This window comes from Haematobia irritans, chromosome 2, assembly GCF_050003625.1.
Source record: "Haematobia irritans isolate KBUSLIRL chromosome 2, ASM5000362v1, whole genome shotgun sequence".
NCBI lineage: Eukaryota > Metazoa > Arthropoda > Insecta > Diptera > Muscidae > Haematobia > Haematobia irritans.
This window is the reverse complement of record NC_134398.1, coordinates 235157267-235180530: the sequence shown is the minus strand read 5'-3', so window position 1 is coordinate 235180530 and position 23264 is coordinate 235157267. Positions and strand designations below refer to the sequence as shown.

Genomic DNA, 23264 nt, shown 5'->3' with positions numbered 1-23264 from the left:
CACAATCGTCGAACGAACGACAGATCGACACGATGCCACTGTGCCAATGAACGTCGATGAGTTTGAGTGATCAGCTGATCTCCAAGTTGAACAATAAACAATTAGAAAAACGACAACAGAAACAATAACAAGTATATACGGCCGTAAGTTCGGCCAGGCCGAATCTTATGTACCCTCCACTATGGATGGCGTCGAAACTTCTACTAAAGGCGGTCATCCCCAATTGAATTACTTGGGTTGCGGCAGATGGCAAGGCATATTAAAACTACTTAACATCATCTTCTAAATTGTAAATGCGGGATATATATTAGGCAAAACAAAGGCCGATTAAATACGTATATATTCAGTTCTTGGCCGGTATATAGGGAAGAAATAATTACGAACCGATATGAACTTTTTTGCGGTAATTATAAAGCCAGAAATGAAATATGGGGGTCGCTTTATATGGGGGCTTTATACAATTATGAACTCGATTTTACCAAAAAAGACGATTTTTTACTGTTGGGTAGATTGGTAGAATTCTTGATGTTTTGGAAGATCTTGCAAAATATTCCTCTCCAACTAAGAGGTGCTTCATAAATTTCCTACACACAGAGAAGGAATATGATCACCTCAAACATGTTTCAAGAGCAAAATGTTATTTTTGGATGGTGACCATGTAACATGTTTATCGCAAAAATATTGTTTTCTCGCCAAACATAACATGACATGGTTGCGATAAAAATTTTACATGGTCACCATCCAAAAATAACAGTATGCTCTTGCAACATGTTTGAGGTGATCATATTCCTTCTTGGGTGTATAGAAATAAAATTATGACAAATTTTTCTACAGAAATTAAATTCTGAAAAAATTTTCTATAGAAATAAAATTTTGACAAAATTTTCAATAGAAATACACTTTTTATAGAAATTATGTTTTGACAAAATTTTCTAAAGAAATAAAATATTGACAAAATTTTCTATGGCAATAAAATTTTGGTAGATTATTTTTGGCTCGAGTGGCAATCGTGATTATGAACCGAAAAGGGCCAATTTTTTTGTGATTGGGGAAAATCATGAGATCAGCCGGATCTCATGAAATTTGCTTTTCTTAGAGGATCCGTAAGCCAAATCTCGGGATCGGTTTATATGTGGGCTATATATGATTATGGACCGATGTGGACCAATTTTTGCATGGTTGTTAGAGACCATATACCAACACTATGTACAAAATTTCAGCCGGATCGGATCCAATTTGCTTCTCTTTGAGGCTCCGCAAGCCAAATCTGGGGATCGGTTTATATCGGGGCTATATATAATTATGGATCAATGTGGACCAATTTTTACTTGGTTGTTGGAGACCATATACTAATACCATGTACCAAATTTCAGCCGGATCTGATGAAATTTGCTTTTCTTAGAGGATCCGTAAGACAAATCTGGGGATCGTTTTATATGGGGGCTATATATAATTATGGACCGATGTGGACCAATTTTTGTATGGTTGTTAGAGACTATATACCAATACTATGTACAAAATTTCAGCCGCTTTACTCTCTCTCTCTCTCTCTCTCGCTGTCTGAATAATATATCGCAACCTATATATATTTACTCGAAATTTCTAAATTAATATATGTTTACATCCACATACGTATATTATTTTAATAAAACATTGATGTCCCAAACATAATATGTTCTAGCTCATTAAGATATGTGTCCAAAAACATGTTATGTTAATTTAGAAGCATTATATTTTTGCACTTACATATACAGTGAAACCTCTGAAAGGGGGCACTCCCGGTCGCCTAAATTTTGTCCACATTTGGGAGGTGTCCACTTATGAGAGGTTAATTTTAATGTTTTAATATAGCAAACGTCCCCACAGAACCGTCCACGTTTTGAGAGGTGTACGGTTTTCAGAGTGTCCAAGTTTGAGAGGTTTCACTTTATTGTGTTTCAAACGCACATATATTTTGTTTACATCGGAACATCTGCAAAACATTTTTTTCTATCAGTGTAGTTGTGGGATCTGCATTATTTTGCTGTACCGGCAAAACTTTTGTCAGCAAATTCGATCCAGTAGTAGCAGTTTATTTAAAATGAGCAGAGAACAGAAACGACTGCGGTAAATATATCCGATTAAGATTATTAAATAAATTAAAATAATTAGATAATAAATGTCTGCTTTAGATATTTAACTGTTATCAAATGCGAATTAAAACAACTTCTGAGTACTTAGCCGTGTCGTTGTCGATTATGTTTTATAGTTATTTGAAAATGACAAAACTAACTGCAACAAAAATAACCAAATTTCAAAGGAATTGAGCTAGGCTTATCTAATCCCCACTAGAGCGATCAAAACCGGTCGGTGAAAACCGGTGGACCGGTTTTTCATTTTGTACTGATTGTTGGTTTTGTATAAAATCCCATTTTCGGTGGACCGGTAGAAGCGGTGTTTTTAATATCATAAAACCCGGTTTTCGGTTTTTTATTTTCAATGTGTTGAAAGTAATTTCATTCATCAAAATAATGTAACTAAATTAATAATGAACATTGAATCACTATGTTAAATGAAATTGTAATTATTCTTTTACAAGAATTATCCTGTAAGGAATCATGAATTATTATCAATCTGGCGTCACGTCTCTTTTGGTTGTAGCAGTGTGTGCTCATGCTAAAGAAGAATTGTATTTCCTGTTATTACGAAAAATTTTAAGCTCTCTTCACACCAGCAGCGCAACCAGATCAGAGGTACATTGTTCTCTCACCACCATTGAAATAAAGAGTTAATGTAAGTGTTAAATGAAAGTTCCACTCGCCTTTCATTCCCCAGACACCTAATCAATTTGAGGATTGAGACAATCCCAATTAGTTTCTAAATCCCCAATCCTTCAGATCCTGAAAAGTCCAGAGCCAGGTTCTACGTTAATGGTAAACCCATTGGCAATAAGAAAACATCCCGAATGTATTTGCGCTGTTTCAACTCGTTTCTGAACACTTCCAACATAGTATTCGTCCAAGCAGCGTTACCGTTGGGAATTTTCAAAAAGTGGCACAAAAAGTGGCAAACGTCGAAAAAAGGGGCACAATTATTTTTGAAAAGTGGCACAAAAAGTGGCACGTTCTTTTTATTAACTTATACAAAAAAACTTAAGAAATAAATACTGCATGAGGTCAAGTTAAAATATATTTTGCGAATTCATACAAATTGGTGAACAAATCCTATTTAAAATTATTTTTTAAGCGTCTATAAAATAATCAGGCCTTTCAATTATATCTTTAAATTTATTTACGATATCAAAATAATTTATATCATCATTGGTTTTTAAGTGATGCGGAACCCCCTTTTCTTCAGTTTTTTGTCATTTATGTCAATTCATGGTAAAATTTGTCCACAACTTTCGGATTGTGATGTCGTTTTGTGACCTATCTATATTGTTTTAATGTTTTTAATATACAAAGAATTTTTATAGTCGATATCTGCTAAATCACGTTTTTACAAACTTTCTTACAAAATTTATGTATATTTGTAATAGAATATTTTTGTTAAATATAATTAATAAACAATTTAAGGTAAGCACTATGTTCGATTTTCGAGTTGAAAATTTCGCGGTTACTTTACTAAAACAGTTCAATATAAAGCAGACAAATTAACTCAATAACTCAATCATTTATAATTTTGATTATTTCAGGAAAAGTAATCGCGAAAATAAAGTGATTTTCAACTCGAAAACCGGACATAGTACTCACGTTTAAGAGGATTCGCTTTGGAATGTTTTGTTAACGGTATTCATACTTTTGATAATATAAACTAAAAATTTAAGATAAATCTTTGGTATTTGAAAGTGCATTTTGGATCTTTAACATATACTTTCTCTAATTTCTTAGGACATTTCTTCCAATTTTTCTCTAATGAGGTAATGCTTCAATACCGTCCACTGTTCCAGCATTCATTTTGAGGAATATAGTAGAATTGGAACAATCTGTCCAAAGGCGATTGCAATTTTTTCTAACTGGGTCCTTATGGGATCCATCATCAATTATTTCCTGCGGTCGTAATACAAACCTTAAACATTTTCATATTTATCCTGATATTTCATGCCCCAACAAATTTGGCATATTCAAAGTACGGTTTACCAAATAAGTTGAATCGTAACTGTTCACGTAATAAGAATTAATGAGCGAAGGCTGTTGGTGCACAATATTAAATTTTCTTAATAACACATCTATGGTGATAACTACCCATAATATTTAAACTTTTGAAAAAGTGGCACAAAATCGTAAAAAGTGTCACATTTAGTGGCACAAACAAGAAGTGGCGCAAAAGTGGCACCGCCCAAGAAAAGTGGCAAATTTGCCACTAAAGTGGCACAACGGTAACGCTGCGTCCAAGATGTAAAATAAAATACCTTGGTTTTCTAAAAAAAACCCCAGAGATATTTCAATGAAATGTAAGCAAATCGAGCTTGTTCAATTAGGAGCGAACATTTTGTCAACAAAATCTATGTTATTTCTTAGGTTATTATTATTCGACTTAATTTGGTGTACCTTTCTGACCTCTGTTTGTGAATATTTTGAAAAACAAAAAAATGATTCTTCGAAAGCCAACATTTTTGGTTGTCCAGACTCTTCAATACCGTCTTTAATATAACATTTCTGAACTATTCACAAAAAGCAAATGGAACCAACAAATGAAAAAAAGCCAACATTTTAATGTTCATCTTCGGTATTGTTATCGCAATTACAGTCAAGGAATTTAATGTTTACATTAAAACATTGAAGTATTTTTCCTTCATTTATATTAAATTAAGCGTTTTTACTACTTTTGGGGAAAAACCCGGTTGGACCGGTTACGCCGGTTATTTCATTTTAAAAACACCGCCCATCGGTTTTAAGAAATGGTCCGGTTTTTTAGAACCGAGAAAAACTGACTTTCAAAAAAACCGGCTTTATGATCACTCTAATCCCAGCAAAATTTCTTTTAAATTGCGTAGTTAAAAGCAAACCTTACGATTTTTACTAAATAGTCCATTGTGCGGCCCACGATTCTGTATTCAAGTCAGAAAGTTAGAACATACGATAGGGTGATTGTGCTGAGCGTAGCCAAAAAATAATATGGTCGCAAATGTAGAAGAGAAACTCATGTTTACGATCATACTTACACTCAGCCCTATATCCACTTTAGCGAACTTACTTACACTATTCAACATACGTATATACACAGGAAAAAAACACCAAGCTATTTCCTATTAGAAAGATCGTTGACCTTATAAAGGTAATATGCTTTATTTTGTATATATTATGCACATTTTGTTGAGCAAAATCACTTGCATATGACCTGAAATACGATTTAAAAACAACATCTAAAGTTTAATGAAAATTTTCTTCTTACAGATGTATGTGTTTAGGGGTTGTTTTTAATCCACCGTCTACTGTCATATTACCGGCAAAAGTAGGGTTTTTTCTGTCTGCAAATAAAAACAATTCACTGAAAAAAAGCTTACCAGGTTCCAAAGATTTTGTCTTTACACTAATGATTTTGGTATTGATTGCGAGCCAATGAAGCGGAGTAATGCAATAAGGATATATACGAGTATAAGCACATTTCTCTTTTTAAATTGGAGTTTTGCCTACTTGATACTAGGAAACAAATGTGCTGTCAGAGTACTATAAAAACGTGTTAACGAAAACGTCAATTTTTAAATTCAGACTCGATTTCAAGTAGAAATTTTCCATGTTTCAAATAATAAAGTATTGAAAAACATCTCCCACTTTAAACTCTGTTTTGCTTTGTCGTCAAGATGCAAAAAGACAACAAATTTGAAGAAAATTTCATTAATTTTGAAAACCTTAGTCAAACTAACTTTTCATGTTAATGTACCAATTTTTAAGTCAAATAACTAAAGGTCTTTATGGAGAAGTTTAACGACTTATGGACAAAAAGCATTCATACTTGGTTCTTTACGTAAGCTCTCCAATAACTTTACTGGCCAGTTTCATTTGTATTATTTCAATATCCAGGTTCTGGATATAATCGCTTTTTAAATATGTATAGTCCTCCTACACTGAAAAAATATTATCATGAGGCTAAATATTTCATGTCCTTAAAATGCGAATTTTGCTTAGCATCGAAGACGCATTTCTCTTATATAAAAATTTTTTGCTTGTCCAAATGTCGATAAAATATTTTGTTCTTATAGTTAAGAGATTAAACTTAAAATTTGTTGTACTAACGTGAAAGAAAATTACGTTTTACTTGGCTTTAATACCTCTGAAAAAATGTTCAAAGTTAATGAAATCAACTTTAAATTTGTTGACTTTATGCATCTTGGCTAAATACAAAGCAAAAAAGCGTTTAAAAATAGGAAATATATGCGACACATATAATTTATTTAATATTTCTGTAACCATCGTACTGTTCAATTTTAAAAATAGGAAATGTTTTCTCCTATTTACCATTCCAACATGGTGCAATGGTTAGCATGCCCGCCTTGCACACTCAAGGTCGTGGGTTCGATTCCTGCTTCGACCGAACGCCAAAAAGCGGTGGATTATTCTGAGTGTTTGGTGATATTTCTGAGGGGTTCAAAGCTTCTCTAAGTGGTTTCACTGTAATGTGGAATGCCGTTCGGACTCGGCTATAAAAAGGAGGTCCCTTGTCATTGAGCTTAACATGGAATCGGTCTGCGACCAAACTAACATTTATTTTAAAGACGTTCTTTACTTGAAACATTGCATAATTTTTACTTGTAGTTTTTGATAGCACATGAAGAAAAAAAGCTGAAATAAATGTATATATCTTCTAAGGTCAAAACTTATAAACGACCATTTTGTAGAGTTCGTCTTGCAGTTTATATCTATTTAACTTATACCGGTTACATAACATTTAAATAGTTCCCAGATATACAATATAATGCGAATCTAACACAATACAGATGGAAAATTTATCGAAATACTTATCGTAAGTAATGACGAAGTTACAAAACAAACTAAATGCATCTATCGTATAGATATGTTTTGAATGTTCACATGAACTATTTAGTCGCTTTCCATTAAAGCACATCAAAAACAATGAGAGTAATGTCAATACCGTGGGATATTTCTGAAAGAAAAACTACGAGTGTATTGAGAACTAAAGTCTCACAAACTACTATGCCGTATTTGAGTTCCAATGTGAATTTTCGCACGTTTTGGCAGTTCATTGAAGCGAGCACATGTATTCTTATTGTCCATTGACCTATAGTATATTTACGTGTTATTAATGATGATAGACTATGGAGTTCAAAAAACATTTTATTAGTCCCCTGCTATTGTAAATGTTTTTTTTTTTTTTTTGAAAATTCCATTTGCAAAATGTGAATAGGGCTTCGCTAAATTTTAAAAAAATTCTAATTAGAAGCTACATATTTCTTGTCAATATCATTGAAAGTGAAGAAAAATCTCTTCCGTCCACAATTTCTAAGAATTACTTGTGCTTGTTGAGAAGAACTTTGTAAAATTTAATATATAATATCTACAGTGGCTTTAAGAATATAAATATATTGAAATAAACACAATTATAATCTTGTTTCGCCATATAGTTCTTGTTTCATAAAAATAACATTTGATATTTCTGATCTGGAAGGAAATCTTTGTAAGGACAATCAATGGTGTATAATAGATTAACACAGATTCAAATAATCATACTACTGTAGGAAAATCGTAATTTTCCTCCAACCGGCCAAACTGTTACTAAGGAATATTATTTGATCGTCATGTTTTTTTGCATGAATGATGAGATTTACGGGCCATCGAGTTTAATCACAAATTCAACCAACAACGCTCCAAAACAACCGAATTCGCCAGATTTATGTATTTCATAGTGACTGGTTACTCTCACAACTCAAGGGGCTATGGAATTGATTTAGAAGAACAAATAAAGTTCTTTCATTTTCGCAACAAATTTTTACCTTTTGCCCACGGTAGTAACTTAGCCTATTTTTGGAGCTTTTTGAATTAAAGATTCCAAATGGTTGGAATCTTTAGTTAAGTGTTGCTTTGGATCATTCCATTGGTAGTTAAAGGAGTCAATACTCTTATAAAAATTTTTTAATGCGAGACCTTCCATTCAGTTAAAAAACGAATGCAAATTTTGCTAGGCATAGAAGACGCATTTCCCTGATATAAAGTTATTCCCTTGTACAAATGTCGATAAACTTTTCACTGCCGCTTTGTCCTTATAGCTAAGTGATCCGACTTAAAAATGGGTATCTGTACATGAAAGAAAATTTTGTTTGACTAAGGCCAACTTGACTGTTATATACATATACGCCCATATGGAACTCGTTGATATATACGATGTTTCGTTCAATAACACTCAAAATTATTTGAATTTAATGAAGCCCAAATGTGAAACACAACAGGATGCTGCCAGTTTTTGTTGGCAAAGAATCTCCATATCTTTTCTAAAATAAACAATTTCAAATCCGCATGTCTTATAATCTAGAATGTCATCAAAAATTGCATTCATCGTTATCGCTTTGGTTAATGAGGGATAATTGGACGTACCATTTCAATTTGTGCATCTGCTCCTTGGCTTTTGTTAAAAGAATGTGATAAAATATAACATCCGCTTTTGACATTGTCTACGTTATAGTCCCTTAACTCCTTCTGGTATCATTTAATTTGTGTGTTATTTCAACCCATATGCCAATACTTTCCATGAGTAAATCGCCAAATCTGACAAAGTATATATTTTCCCATTTAATGTATATTGGAGTGGAGGGAGGTACATGTACATATTCCAAATAAAAGAAATTTTTCTGTTTTAGTATTGACATCACCAAAATGTTTAATAATTGAAACCAGTAAATTTCTCCAAGCCGATTGATTATATTCCGTTTTTTTTTTCCCCAACATCAGAAAGTAAGTTTGGATCCTCAACTTGTGATCTGGTCATCGATCATCTCCAATGAATTTTACATGGGCATATCATAGGATTATTGGATCCTTAGGTTAGGTTAGGTTAGGTTATGTGGAAGCCCGATATATCAGGCTCACATAGACTATTCAGTCCATTGTGATACCACAGTGGTGAACTTCTCGCTTATCACTGAGTGCTGCCGATTCCATATTAAGCTCGATGACAAGGGATCTCCTTTTTATAGCCGAGTCCGAACGGCGTTCCACATTGCAGGCAGGCATACTAACCATTGCACCACGTTGGCTCCCGTGTTTTAGCTTTAGATGTAGTGCCTTGGATGTTCATTTGAATGAAGAAATTTAAAAAATAACTAAAAAACTATTTTTTTCACCAATTTCACTTTCTATTTTTATCAATATTTTTTTTTTATTACTTTTTGATATTCTAATTATCTAATTTTTACAATTTGAAAATCATTTACGCTCCCACAGAACGCCTTAGCATCAAGGCATAACATTGTAACTACTTCTCCAGATGTTCTTTGTTAGTATGAATAAAGAACATAGGTTCAAATCTCAAATATTTCGAATATTTTTTCAAAAGGTGTTTTTTTTTTTATGTGGTACATAGTTTTTATTTTGTTATTTTCGGCGTATATTTTTGTGGAAATATATTTTCTCCATTCTCAATAAAATATTTAAAATTTTTTCTTGTTGTTTTGATTTCAGCTTAAAACCATGCGTTGACTAAACTAAATGGTGGTTAAAATTTCAAGGGCCGATGTTGATTTTGATAAAACACAAACTATTTAGGAAATTATTGTAATTTTATTTTATTATGAAATATTGGTATTACTCAATTATGTATGGAACAAAATATCGGCCAAATGGGCGCCGCGACCTCGGTGGCACACCTTCATCCGATGGTCCAAATTTTCGATGACGCTGAGCATTAATGGAGGTTCTATGCCGTTAATGTGCCGAATTATCTCATCCTTTAGCTCTTGAATTGTTGCTGGCTTATCGAAGTACACCTTTTCTTTCAAATAATTGAATTTGTTGCGCAAAAGAGCCATTGTTTCGTTAGCTGTGTGGCAAGTGGCACCGTCCTGCTGAAACCACATATCGTCCACATCCATATCTTCCAATTCGGGCCATAAAAAGTTCGTTATCATCTCACGATAGCGAACACCATTCACAGTAACTGCCTGACCGGCCTCATTTTGGAAAAAATACGGCCCGATGATGCCGCCAGCCCATAAACCGCACCAAACAGTCACTCTTTGTGGGTGCATTGGTTTTTCGACAATTCTGTTTATTGACGAATCCACTGAGGTGAAAATGTGCCTCATCACTGAAGATGATATTCTTCGAAAATTGATCATCCACTGTTGCCATTTCTTGGAACCATTCTGCCCATTCACGACGTCCATGGTTCAAATTGAGTAAGTCTGAAATAGAGAAATGTCAAATAAAATTCGGAAAAAAAACTTGGCGTGGTTCACATTCAACATCGGCCCTTGAAATTTAAACACCCTTTATAAAAAAGTTCTAGTAACCTTCTCAAAAGAAAATCCATGGAAGTGAAAGTGTCAACATGCACAGCTTCAAATTACTGTGGGGTGAAAGATTTAATTTTATTTATTTACTTCTTTCTTGATTTTCTATCCTTTTTTTTCGACATTCAATTGTCCAAACTTTCTGACTTTAAACCAGCAATAATGAAAAAAAATATTTTTTTTTGTAATAGAACCCCAATAGGTTTACTCCACCCTAATATTTCTAGCAACGTATATTCATTCATGTCTATATTTTTGCGAATTCATTCCAAAATCAACAAAAATTTACTTAAAGAAAGAAAAACAGCTTACCCACAACAACAACTACAATAAATTGGCACATTCCTTTTCAATTTATTCGCCAAATAAAAAGTCGAAGAAAAAAATATTATATATCCCATTCAGGCCACATGCAGATATCAAATCCATTCACGGACGGACGAATGGCCGTATTATCTCTGCATATTTTTGTACGATTTAGGGGTAAAATGGATGATCTGCAACAATTCGCAGAGGGAACATTTATGTATTTAGTTTTCCATTAATTGGTATATTTTCAATTTGGTTATTGCTACGATTGCGTTCATCCAAGAAGCAATGAGCGAATATGTCTCGAGGCGTGTGTGTGTGTGTGGGACGAATGTGTTTTCCTTTTGAGCCATAATATTTGAAATTCTACCAAGCCAAAAGACACATCATCCATATTAATTATCGTTTAACTAATGGAATACATACACTACTACCCACATGTGTACAAAATAATTTACCATGAAGTTCTTGGCAGTGGAAATTAAGGGGACGGGGGAGGTAGGAAGAGTCGGTTATGAACACTTGAAAGAAATTGAAAATCGGAAAATTCTCCTTTGCCCCATATTTTGTAAGCTTTAGAATGTTTGTGACTCGAAGTTGCTCAAATTCCCAAATTAGAGCTGTCATGTTAAGAGGATTTAAAATTCAATCTGTCATGGTTAATATCGATAAAGGGGAAGACAAGCATTTTGGCAAAAGAGATGTGGTTAACTTTTATACTTCGTCAGTGATGTTGACAAGCAAAACAGACATTGGCGTAATGATGTCGTGTTATTTGAGAGAACGACATTGTCTTCTGTACTCAAACAATGTATAATTCAATTTAAAAATAAAATAGAAGCTCTTTTTACCGGATGTCGATATTAATTTGGAGCCAAGGAGAAGTATTTTTTTTTTTCAATTTAAAGAATATGCTTGAGGAAATTAGACACATAATTTCCAATAAAATTACGTGGTTCCGATAAAGATATTACATGTTCCTCGTGATCATATTCCTTGTCTGGGAGGACTTTATGATAAAAAAAGAAGTGGTACACTACGCTGTTAAAATAGGTTTCTGATTTTACTCAATATGCTATTTACATGAAACAAAATTTTGTTTATCTTAAAGTCGATTTTAATAAAAGAAAGTTTAAAGTTGGGGGTAGGATTTTAGTGAAAAGCATTGAAGAAAACTAAAACAAATAGTGTTCTGCTACTCATTCGCATAGCCCAGTTAACCTGTTAAATTTTAACTTCAAATAGATATTCCTAACTTTGAGGAATCTATTCCGTTACAGTCATTTAATGTAATCAACATTTTCAGAGTTGAAAAGTTGAAATGTTGAATTTAATTAAAAAATTTAATTAAAAGATCTTCCTGTGTAGTTAAAGTGAAGAACATCTTTGGGAGGAGCATTTTTGGTAATGCTTTTGAATTCGTGCCTTTAAAAGAACATTCATTTTTTTTGCTGGGTAATAATGAGAAATAAGCTTTATATAAGTGAAGTACACAATTTTATTTAGATCTAAATCCGCACAAAATTGTTACATTTTGTCTATAAGTTTCCAAAGTTGTATCTGTCTTGAACTTCATATAGCGCCAAAGACATATTAACAATTTTTAATTCCAATTTTCTCAAAATATGTCATTTTCTTAGACAATAGAAAAAATTGTATTCTTTATACATTTTCTGCAAGTTGACAATAAGTATTAACTTATTTGTATCATGTTGCAATTAGTGGGTTTATTTTTCTAAAATAAACCCACAGGCCATATCCCAAGGAAGCCTTTCCTCTCTGTGTATGAAACTATTTGTGTTTTATGAAAATAAAAAAACTAGAAAACAAAATTAAATGAATATAAAAATAAATACTGCTGCTAGCACACACAAACATTGGATGTTGATATTTATCGGTTGAATATGAATTTTTATGAATTTGTTTGATATTTTTATGTTCGCTATTTCAACCTTGTCAATCAACGGCAGCACGTACGACTATCGCATCACACTCAAATAGGCAGACAGACACACATACGGACGGACGGACGGACAAATGAGTGGACGTTTGAATTGCTCGTATTTAAATTTATCGTAGCTGGCTCACTGGCTTTACCCGTGAAACATATCCATTATAATTAACGCTTATTGCTGAATATCGATAATTTCAATTTCTATATAATTGCATTCTATGGGAAATAAGCAAATAGCTTCGCTAAAATCCAATCGCCTATTCTGCGATACTATTACATTTTGAACTTATTTACCATTAAAAGCTGCCTTTTTGCAAATTCTCGTTGTTGATGGTTGCGAATGCTAACGGGCATATAATGAAGACTCTGCTATCTTACATATAATTTTGGTAAATCTTTTTTGAATGCAACAAAATTCCCTTTTGACATCGATTTGTTATTTTATAATATGTTGGTTTTTTTGTGGGAATATGCATGCCTTGGTTATCACTTTTAAAAGAAAACGATAATGAGGTACACCTGGAAAAAGTTTCCATATGATTTATTTGATGAGGAATCCTTTATTTTATTTAGCAATGCAAATTGTGCATTCAATGATTTAGTTGAATGCCTAATGGTATCTTACAAATGACCAAATTATCAGTTTAGGGGGAAATTAAAGACGTTTTTATGGTGAAGTTTATATTTGGACGGCGTTTATTTTATTTTTATTTTCATTATGTAATTTGAAGCTACATAGCGGCCAATTTATATAAATTACAATGGACTAAATACTAAGTATGAATAAAGTACACTTCAATTTATGACAATGTGAGAACATATGCGTGTATATAATAAGTATAAATATGTGATATTACACTGAAAGAACAAATATTTTCCTTAAACAAAAAAATCGGAATTCATTGTTCTTACGAAAAGCATTTGCTTAAGGATAAATTCCACGGGTAAAAACATTTTCTTTAGAATAATACTTACAAACATTATTTTTTGGATACACGTTTCTGGAATAGTATTTATACTAATTGATTTTTGTTTGTATATATTCTTTTACTACACTGAAAAAACAGTGAACCCACCAGGAAGAAAACTTTCGGTTAATTTTAAAAAATTTTTAATATTTGTAGAAAATTTTAACTAAACAGTATAACAAACGGTGGCATCACACCGATGTCATAAAAATAAGTAAATATTTTTCGACAAATTCAAGAAAATTTATTAGACATAACTAAGTTTTTTCGCTTGTTAAAGAAAATTTTGTAGTTTGAAGGAAAAACTTGGAGCTCAAAATTGCAAGAATGTCTTTAGTGACATACGAAGTTCATGATGGACGCATTTTTGGTAAAATTTACAAATTTAAAGAAATTCTGAACTATTTTGTGGAAGACACGAATTTAGTTAATCTTTATGCGTCATTTGAGTATATTTTTTTCCTCGGTTTTAGTTAATTTAACTAACGTAAACAAAAAATGGTTAGAGTAAAGGAAACTTTCTCCAAACATAATAATTCCATGAACTAAAATAAAGTTAAATTAGCTTTAGTGAAATAGAAAGTTCACTTTTTTTTGAGTGTACGAATAAGTAGCTTCCCAAAAAATATATTTATTTGAAAGATGATGCATCACATGATATTGGTATAGATTCCTAGTCAAAGAACCGTAGTATTGAAGTAAGAACTGCAAAAATCGCTTCTGTAACATATACCCCAAACACAATCGGCTTCAAGCGTACATATATATTTTCAGGATTGGTCCACACAAAATATTGTTTGTATTGTTCAAACATATTATGTTTCACCTTAGGGCATATACTGATAGATAAAAATTTAATGAAATTTTCTTTGTGTGGATATATTTTTAAGCCGCCAATTGGTTACTTCCATTCTTTTACTTGCAGCATACTTTCTAGGTCTCTCTTTCTAAACATATATATGTTTATACGCTATTTCTAAATTAATATATGTTCGCATCCAAACATATTATATAAATTTTATGTGCAAAACATAATATGTTGTAACATATTAACATATATGTCGCAAACATGTTATGCTAGTTTATGAACATTATATGCTCGCACATAAAAATATTGTGTTAACAAATTTGAGTTCTAAACATATTTTTACACCCAAACATATGAAAAACTGTTTTTTTTCGTCCGTATGTAAGACGCAATTCTCTTTTAAATTTGATACTATAAGAGAAATTTGAATTTATTTGATATGCAAAGATAACCATTTTAACAGGTTGGCTGATAAGTCCCCGGTCTGACACATAGATGATGTCGCTAGTATTAATAGCATATTATTTTTATATAGTACCAACCTTCAAATGATTCGTGTCAAAATTTGACGTCTGTAAGTCAATTAGTTTGTGAGATAGAGCGTCTTTTGTGAAGCAACTTTTGTTATTGTGAAAAAAAATGGAAAAAGAAGGAATTTCGTGTTTTGATAAAATACTGTTTTCCGAAGGGAAAAAATACGTTGGAAGCAAAAACTTGGCTTGATAATCAGTTTCCGGACTCTGCCCCAGGGAAATCAACAATAATTGATTGGTATGCAAAATTCAAGCGTGGTGAAATGAGCACGGAGGACAGTGAACGCAGTGGACGCCCGAAAGAGGTGGTTACCGACGAAAACATCAAAAAATCCACAAAATGATTTTGAATGACCGTAAAATGAAGTTGATCGAGATAGCAGAGGCCTTAAAGATATCAAAGGAACGTGTTGGTCATATCATTCATCAATATTTGGATATGCGGAAGCTCTGTGCAAAATGGGTGCCGCGCGAGCTCACATTTGACCAAAAACAACAACGTGTTGATGATTCTGAGCGGTGTTTGCAACTGTTGTCGATATGTGACAATGGATGAAGCATGGTTCCATCACTACACTCCTGAGTTCAATCGACAGTCGGCTGAGTGGACAGCGACCGGTGAACCGTCTCCGAAGCGTGGAAAGACTCAAAAGTCCGCTGGCAAATGTTTTTTTTGGGATGCGCATGGAATAATTTTTATCGATTATCTTGAGAAGGGAAAAACCATCAACAGTGACTATTATATGGCGTTATTGGAGCGTTTGAAGGACGAAATCGCGGCAAAACGGCCCCATATGAAGAAGAAAAAAAGTGTTGTTCCACCAAGACAACGCACCGTGCCACAAGTCATTGAGAACGATGGCAAAAATTCATGAATTGGGCTTCGAATTGCTTCCCCACTCACCGTTTTCTCCAGATCTGGCCCCCAGCGACTTTTTCTTGTTCTCAGACCTCAAAAGGATGCTCGCAGGGAAAAAATTTGGCTGCAATGAAGAGGTGATCGCCGAAACTGAGGCCTATTTTGAGGCAAAACCGAAGGAGTACTACCAAAATGGTATAAAAAAATTTGAAGGTCGTTATAATCGTTGTATCGCTCTTGAAGGGAACTATGTTGAATAATAAAAACGAATTTTGACAAAAAATGTGTTTTTCTTTGTTAGACTGGGGACTTATCAGCCAACCTGTTAAGTCGAATTACTTAACTATAAGACATTTGATTAAGTTTTTGCGTTTTTCTTTAAAAACAGAATAAGAATTAATAAAATGGTAAAAAATTATAAAAATGCTAAATTACGAATTTTTGAAAAATTATTTATTTGGTAAAATACACAGGATTTTATAATTCACATTCAAAACACTGTATTTGGATCACATTTTAAGGAGTGATGCAAATTCAGTGCACAACTTCCGGATCCAAATAGAGCATTTTCACTACGTTTTTTTTTTATTCAGCAAAATGTTTATATTATTTCAGCAAAATGTTGTCTAAATAGAGTTGCAACATCTATTATATCGGTCCAATCCTGAATATTGAAGTAAGAAGTAAATATCCCATCAAATAAATTTCACCTCTTGCTATCTCCCTCTGCACTCCAAATAGTATTGATTTAATAATACGAAGTATTTTCACGGTCTTATCATTGCGTTTGGGTGGATTTCAAGTTCAGATAGAAAAAATATTGATTGATGATTGGTTTAAAGAACTAAAGAAGCCTGTTTTCTTAATTTGACTGAGACAATCGCTAATCCTGATGGTTATGAAATTTTAAGGAAATTGGAATGCTATTCGAATTCGAAACAAAAATAATAATAATAAAAATTTTCAGTTTATTCTCTTATTGCTCCCTCTTTCTCTCTCTTCGTCTTATAATACCTCCCTTTTTTTACATTTCTGTTGACATATCCTCCAAACTGTCCTGTAAATGAGCTATCCCATTTAATGGAAAGTATTTTCAAAATCACATCACGCAACATCTGCCATAATGTTTCAATTTTCGGTCTGCTTCTGCTTCAAGACAACATTGATATCCCAAAACACTACTTTTCATCATTTTATTGTGGCATTCACAAAAGGTTTTATTTGACTTTAGCGATGCGTTTAAGGTAATTTTGCCTTTGGAATTTTTCTCCACCAACGCAATCACGTAATATGTACACTCACATTCACGCTCACACACATATACACCGAGAGTCATGAAAACAGTTGTATTCTCAACCTTGTCTACAAGATTGCAAAAGCAGGGCGTTAGGAGTTATCACTTTTCCTTAATAGGGAGTGTTTTTGTGCCCTTCATCAATATGAGTATGGAAGTGACAGCACACTATCAACATTACCTTGGCAATAATCACACTTTTATGGCTGGGAAATCTCTCCCAAAATATCATAAATAATTTGACTCCTAGCCAATGTTTGCGTGACGGCGAACAATGTAACAATACCGATTTCAAGAAAAATTATATCTCAACTCAAACCATCCCCCTTATCTGGGTCCCACCTCCGCTAGCTATATTTTCGTTTTGTTGGATTTTTTTTTTCATGAATAGCCATTTGCAGTGTATGGGAGGGGTGGTAATTGGAAAATAATTCATAAAATTTCCTCAAATTGTATACAAATTGAACTCGTCTAAAAGATGAGGAAATTGCAAAGCAATTTCTAGAAATTCTTATGTGGATTTTTAGGAATGTTTCTTTTGTTTGTTTCGTAAAAAACGTATTTCATTTTGTTGGCAATAGTTTGACACAAAAGGTTGCGAAGTTGGAGGTGTATGAATCTCTCAATGCATATGACAGAAATATCCATTGTATACCTGATACAAAGAGCAATTATTTTAGCCAGAGAATGACGCCGACCTATTTTTGTTGGCGGCGGCACCGACGGTTATGCCTTGGCAGATGAGCCGATACAAATATGTCTATTCGGCGGAGGCAAATTGTTCATTGTCATTGTTTATGGCGGCGGGCACTCAAAATATTGGCGGTTGTACAATCCATCACATTTGAATTTATTCATCTCTGATGTGCATGATTTAAGTTAAATTAGTATAGAAAAGTAATATTAAATAAGTTTATATAAAAAATACAGTTTTGTGGTAGAAAATACAACAAAAATAAGAAAATTTTCAGATATTGATAAACATATTTTTATTAATTGGCGGCTACATTTTGCACAAATTAACCGGCGGGGACTTCCAAAAATAGTCGGCGGCGACTTCGTTCTCTGATCCATGAGATGAATTGCAGGGCTGTGAAATCGAGCCAATTTTGCTCGACTCCCACTCCTGCTAAAACACATTTGAAAAATACTTCCACAGACCTGATTAATTGTACGATAAATCATACAACTGAATTGATGGCTTCTTTCTCTTATTTTAGCACAAATTTAATTGATTTTCAACTTGAAAGAAAATTCAACTAGCGTATTGTGGTTCGGAAAACAATGAATTGAAGTGTAGGGGAAATTGCTCTGTGTACGTATGGAACACAAAAAATATTTTTGTCTTCAATCATGAAATTAATTGATCCAATTAATTTTTAATTGAAATGTCTTCAATCACAGAACCGATAGTATCAATTAAATTAATTGAAAGTTAATTAAAAAATTAATTGATCCAATTAAAAAAATTATTTGATACTATTAATTTTTGTGATTGATTTTTGTTTCAATTAAAAAATTTTATGAATCAATTAAATCTTTAATTGAATATTTTAAAACTCAATTAAGACTTTAATTGGAAAAATTGTTCGTGAAATTATTTTCTGTGTATTGCGGTAGTAGGTTATCTAATATATCGACATCAAAACTTGTTTCAGTATCGTCTATCTGTTTAGTTGCGGATTGATCCACGAAAATGTTGTGAAATTACTACTGATATCAATTATCCAAAAATATCATAGAAAAATGTATACACTAAATGTCCGGGCTTATCTTCAGTATGTCTGCTGGGGAGGAGATAGAGGATATCTCCACATTACGACCAAATAAAATCTCATAATGGAAATGACAGGTGAGATCTGACCAATACACACATATATGTGAACGGAGCCATTCTGCCACACAATGATTCCTGGGGAAGAATTCATGTTGTTTCAGTTGTGCTTGTGTTCATATTTAGAAGCTACCTATTGTTTATTTCCTCGACTGGCAATGGATTTATGTGAACTCACTCTAATGTATATTGCACAGTGGGATGCTTCTTGGTAAACATTACAAACAAAAATGTGTTGTTTATTTCTCTAAAGTGGAAATGGGTTCTTGTAATTTAGTTTGCTATTTTGGAGCAGTTAAGCATCATAATAACTAAATAGGGTTTCTTAAACCTAATATCGGATACTGATTTTTTGTTTTGAAACTTAAAGTTAGAATTTAATAAATAAGTCTACTAAATATATACCTGGAATGTATCACTCAAAGTTGCAGGGTAATGTTAGTTTTTTCTTTTATTTATTCAAGATATAAGGTGTGGCAAAATATTTTTGAGTATACATTTTTTATCTACACTTACCATTTTATTATTTGGCGAGAAAACAAAATGTTATATGTTTCCCACCCAAAAATAATATTTTGCACAGGTCAATTGAAAAGTCAAGTGAATTATTTCCTTTCAAAAGCCCATTTTCTATTGACTATCGAAATTAATTTTTGAATTGACTTTTTATGTTGCGCTTGAAATGAAGTTTTGTGTGAAAGAGTACGATTTGATCACGTGTGTTATGTGCACGTTTTTTTTTTTTCTAACCTTCCTCAGCTAGTGTTTATTCGATAGCCTTGCAAAAATCAAAATATAATTCAAAGCGTTTTTTTTAATTTATAATAAAATTCATGTATTAAATATAAAAAATGTGAAATTTTTTACCCGAGTACTTATTTGAACCGGAAACACATCCATCTTGGACATAATTCAACCTTTACCAAGACTTTTGTAAGTGAATTGATTTCACGAAAATTCCGGTGAAAGTGGATTGTAGGACATCAAAATCGTGGAATTAATTCACATTCACCTGGGAGTGGATTTGAGAACATGGGCTACATGAATTTTCTAAAATTTTATATTTGTATTACTTTTCCTATATAAGAATATCAGTTTCTTATAAAATGTAACTATAAAGCAATTATTTTATACACTATGCGAACTCTATTCGCTCAAGTTGATAAAAAATTTCCCATACATGAGAAAACTACAGAAATTATATCGCTTACCGCTGAATATAATCAATTCTATGCTTACCAATATATTGTCAATCCCATACAAGAGAGTCTAGCGGTAAGACATACTAAGCGACAAACAATAAACCCAACTTGAAATTTTGAAAAAAAACATTTCTTTGGTTCTTTACTTTTATTTTCATTTGTGAGTAATATACAAAATTATTCAGTCCTATCCTGTATAACTTACAGGATTGTACAGTTGAGGATGTAAAATCATTTTTGCCATGACACCAAACTCTAGCTTTGGGAGGCTAATACACAAATAACATAATAATCTCGATCTCAAGCTCAACATAGAAAAATAGTTCACAAAAATAAACCCATTTTTGAATATTTCTATTAAAGCACACTGTTTTGTGCAGGATTTGATATGCACACAGAGAAGGAATATGATCACCTCATCCATGTTTCAAGAGCAAAATGCTAGTTTTGGATGGTGACCACGTAACATTTTTATCGCAAAAATGTTGTTTTCTCGCCAAACATAAAATGCTTTACGAAAACAGATACACAATTTCCGAGAAAGTAACATGGTTACGATAAAAATGTCCAAAAATAACATTTTGCTCTTGAAACAGGGTTGAGGTGATCATATTCCTTCTCTGGGTATGAAAACACGACTTATTTACAAGTGAAATCATATTTTTCGTACAAAATAAACATTTTATACTATTGGAATAAACAAAAGTGCTTCTTTTAGGTTTTAATATGCATTTTGCTGGGACCTTCAAATTTCTACAGTCAACCGTAAGGTGGTGTTACAATCGCGCCGTATAAATTCTGTTGTTGGCGCTTGGCAAATGCTTTTTTTTATTTTTCAATGTAAGTGGTGGACTATGATCCTATCTGCCTTTTTGGCGTCTCTCTCTATCCCCTTTCACGTCCACTGCTATTGTGTATTGGTTTTCATTCTAAACGCTGGCCATCTGTTAGAAGAATTCTGGTCTTGTTTGGTATTGGATTGGACAACATGAAAAACGGCATGGATTTACCATTACGACGACTGAGGGTGTGTTTAGTCTTCCTTGCTGTTGCTGCTGTAATAAAGCTCAAATATATGCTTATCTGGGTCAACTATCACTTGAAATGAAGACAAAACACGACAAAATTAGCCTTTATGAAGCGAAATTATTTTACAGCCAAATCTAGACTATTTCCCAAGTAAGGAGCGGTCTGCATGGATAAAATATAATCATTGGTATATCCACAAATAAGCGATTAGAAGGCTAAATAGGCAAAAAGGTTAGACTGACTATGACCAACTAACTAAGGAACGGCATTTACGTTGAACGTAGTTTGACCATTTATTTTTATTGAACTCCAATGACATGTCAAAGAATGTGCCAATAGTTTCATTTTTATTCAAATGCATCATCGTTTCTTTAACATGGCCCTTCCCTTTTATATCTACACACAGGAAAAAGTCATATTAATATTCCGGAATAGTGAAATACTTGTTGGAATTTTTTTTTATTGAACTGACGAGTGTTTCGAATAATACTTGTTGTAGGGAAAATTCCAAATAAAATTTTTCTATAATATACATTTCTGTTTCTGTACAGGACAGTGATTTTCGATTCCAGATTAATAACAAAATAACCTTTTATAACTAGGCCGAGATCAGGCGTCTATCTTATCGGCGTGTTAAGGTCTCCTAGCAATGTCGTGATTGGTAATCGCTTGATGGATGATGGCTTAACTGGTAAAAAATGGTGAATAATAATAAAAAATTTCTAGCTTTGACCACCATCATCAATTAAGCAAAACCAATTAAATCTTAATGAAGTAATCGATTGTCATAATTACCAATTTATAAACTGTAGAGAGGACGTTTCGATACAAGCTCCCGTACTAGATAAAGATTTAGTATTTAACGATTTATATATGACTGCTATTTTTGAATGGAGTCTCGGCATACATAGATACGTAAGTGTAGTAGCACTTCAGAGTCCTCTAGGCGAACTGAATTTCTGTGTATTTGAGCCTCCCTAAAATGTATAATGCCTATAAAACTAAACCTGATGAAACCTAACGTCTGATACAAATTATATAGAATATCAATAAATAGTACACCCTTGTCGCCTATGGGGTACTCTTGTGAATCACATATTTTTTGGCTATTAATATGCCCTATAAAACAAAGGCAAAAAATGCTTCTTATTAGATTTCCCTTCCATAAAAGAAGAAAACTTTTTTCACATTTTGGTTTAAACAATATTTCGATAATTTTCGCAATGCCATACTGAAATCCTTTGTTTTTGTAGTTTCTGACTCTTAACTAACATTTGGGTCAAATTATTCACATTGTAGAAACAACAGTGATAACGAGGTATCTTGCACTTGTTTTTGATGCTTCTCCCCGATAAGCTTTTGAACTTCATTTTGTGAGTGTGCACACTTAGACAACACCATTCAAATTAATTGGGAGATTTCTGGTTGGAAGTTAACCCACCAGTTAATCGAGATAAAAGGAATTCATATAAAAAGAGCCAAGCGTCACTGCGGGCTGATGAATGTTTCTTTTTTTTGTATATCTCAACCATCCATATCAGTAAAGCAGCCAGTATCTTTTTTGTGTGTTATCATCAAATGTCACTACGACAATGGGTAACCGTTCCCGGTAGCTAGATAAACCTAATCGAGTGATGTACTTCAAATTAAGTAACTTAACCACATATGCATACAAACACACACACTCACACAACTATCACAACAATGCTGAATGTCAACTGTGATAAATTTACAAACAACGTGTGTGGTACATTACTACTTTCACAAATAACCTCACGAATAGTATGAGTGACACTACTACACTTTGGTTACACGTAGAGAAAGAATAACACTTTTTATCGTAACTATAATCGAAAATCAAAATAAAATGGTGATAAAGTAAAAACTATATGATCTTAGTCGAAACATTTAAAAGAATATGACCATTAACAAAAAGGTTACGAGAAAAAGACTCCAAATTAAATGGTCGAAAGTGTCAGCATCTAAACAAATATATAAAGTTCTGTTCTGGTAAACAAATTCTTTACGAAGTT

General features: G+C 32.9%; 1 protein-coding gene across 9 annotated transcripts in view; it reads left to right on the top strand.

Annotated features, from left to right (window-relative positions):
• The window catches only part of Plc21C (Phospholipase C at 21C), a 109535-nt gene that overhangs the window by 1131 nt on the left and 85140 nt on the right, over positions 1–23264 (top strand). The gene's annotated exons all lie outside the window — the stretch shown is intronic.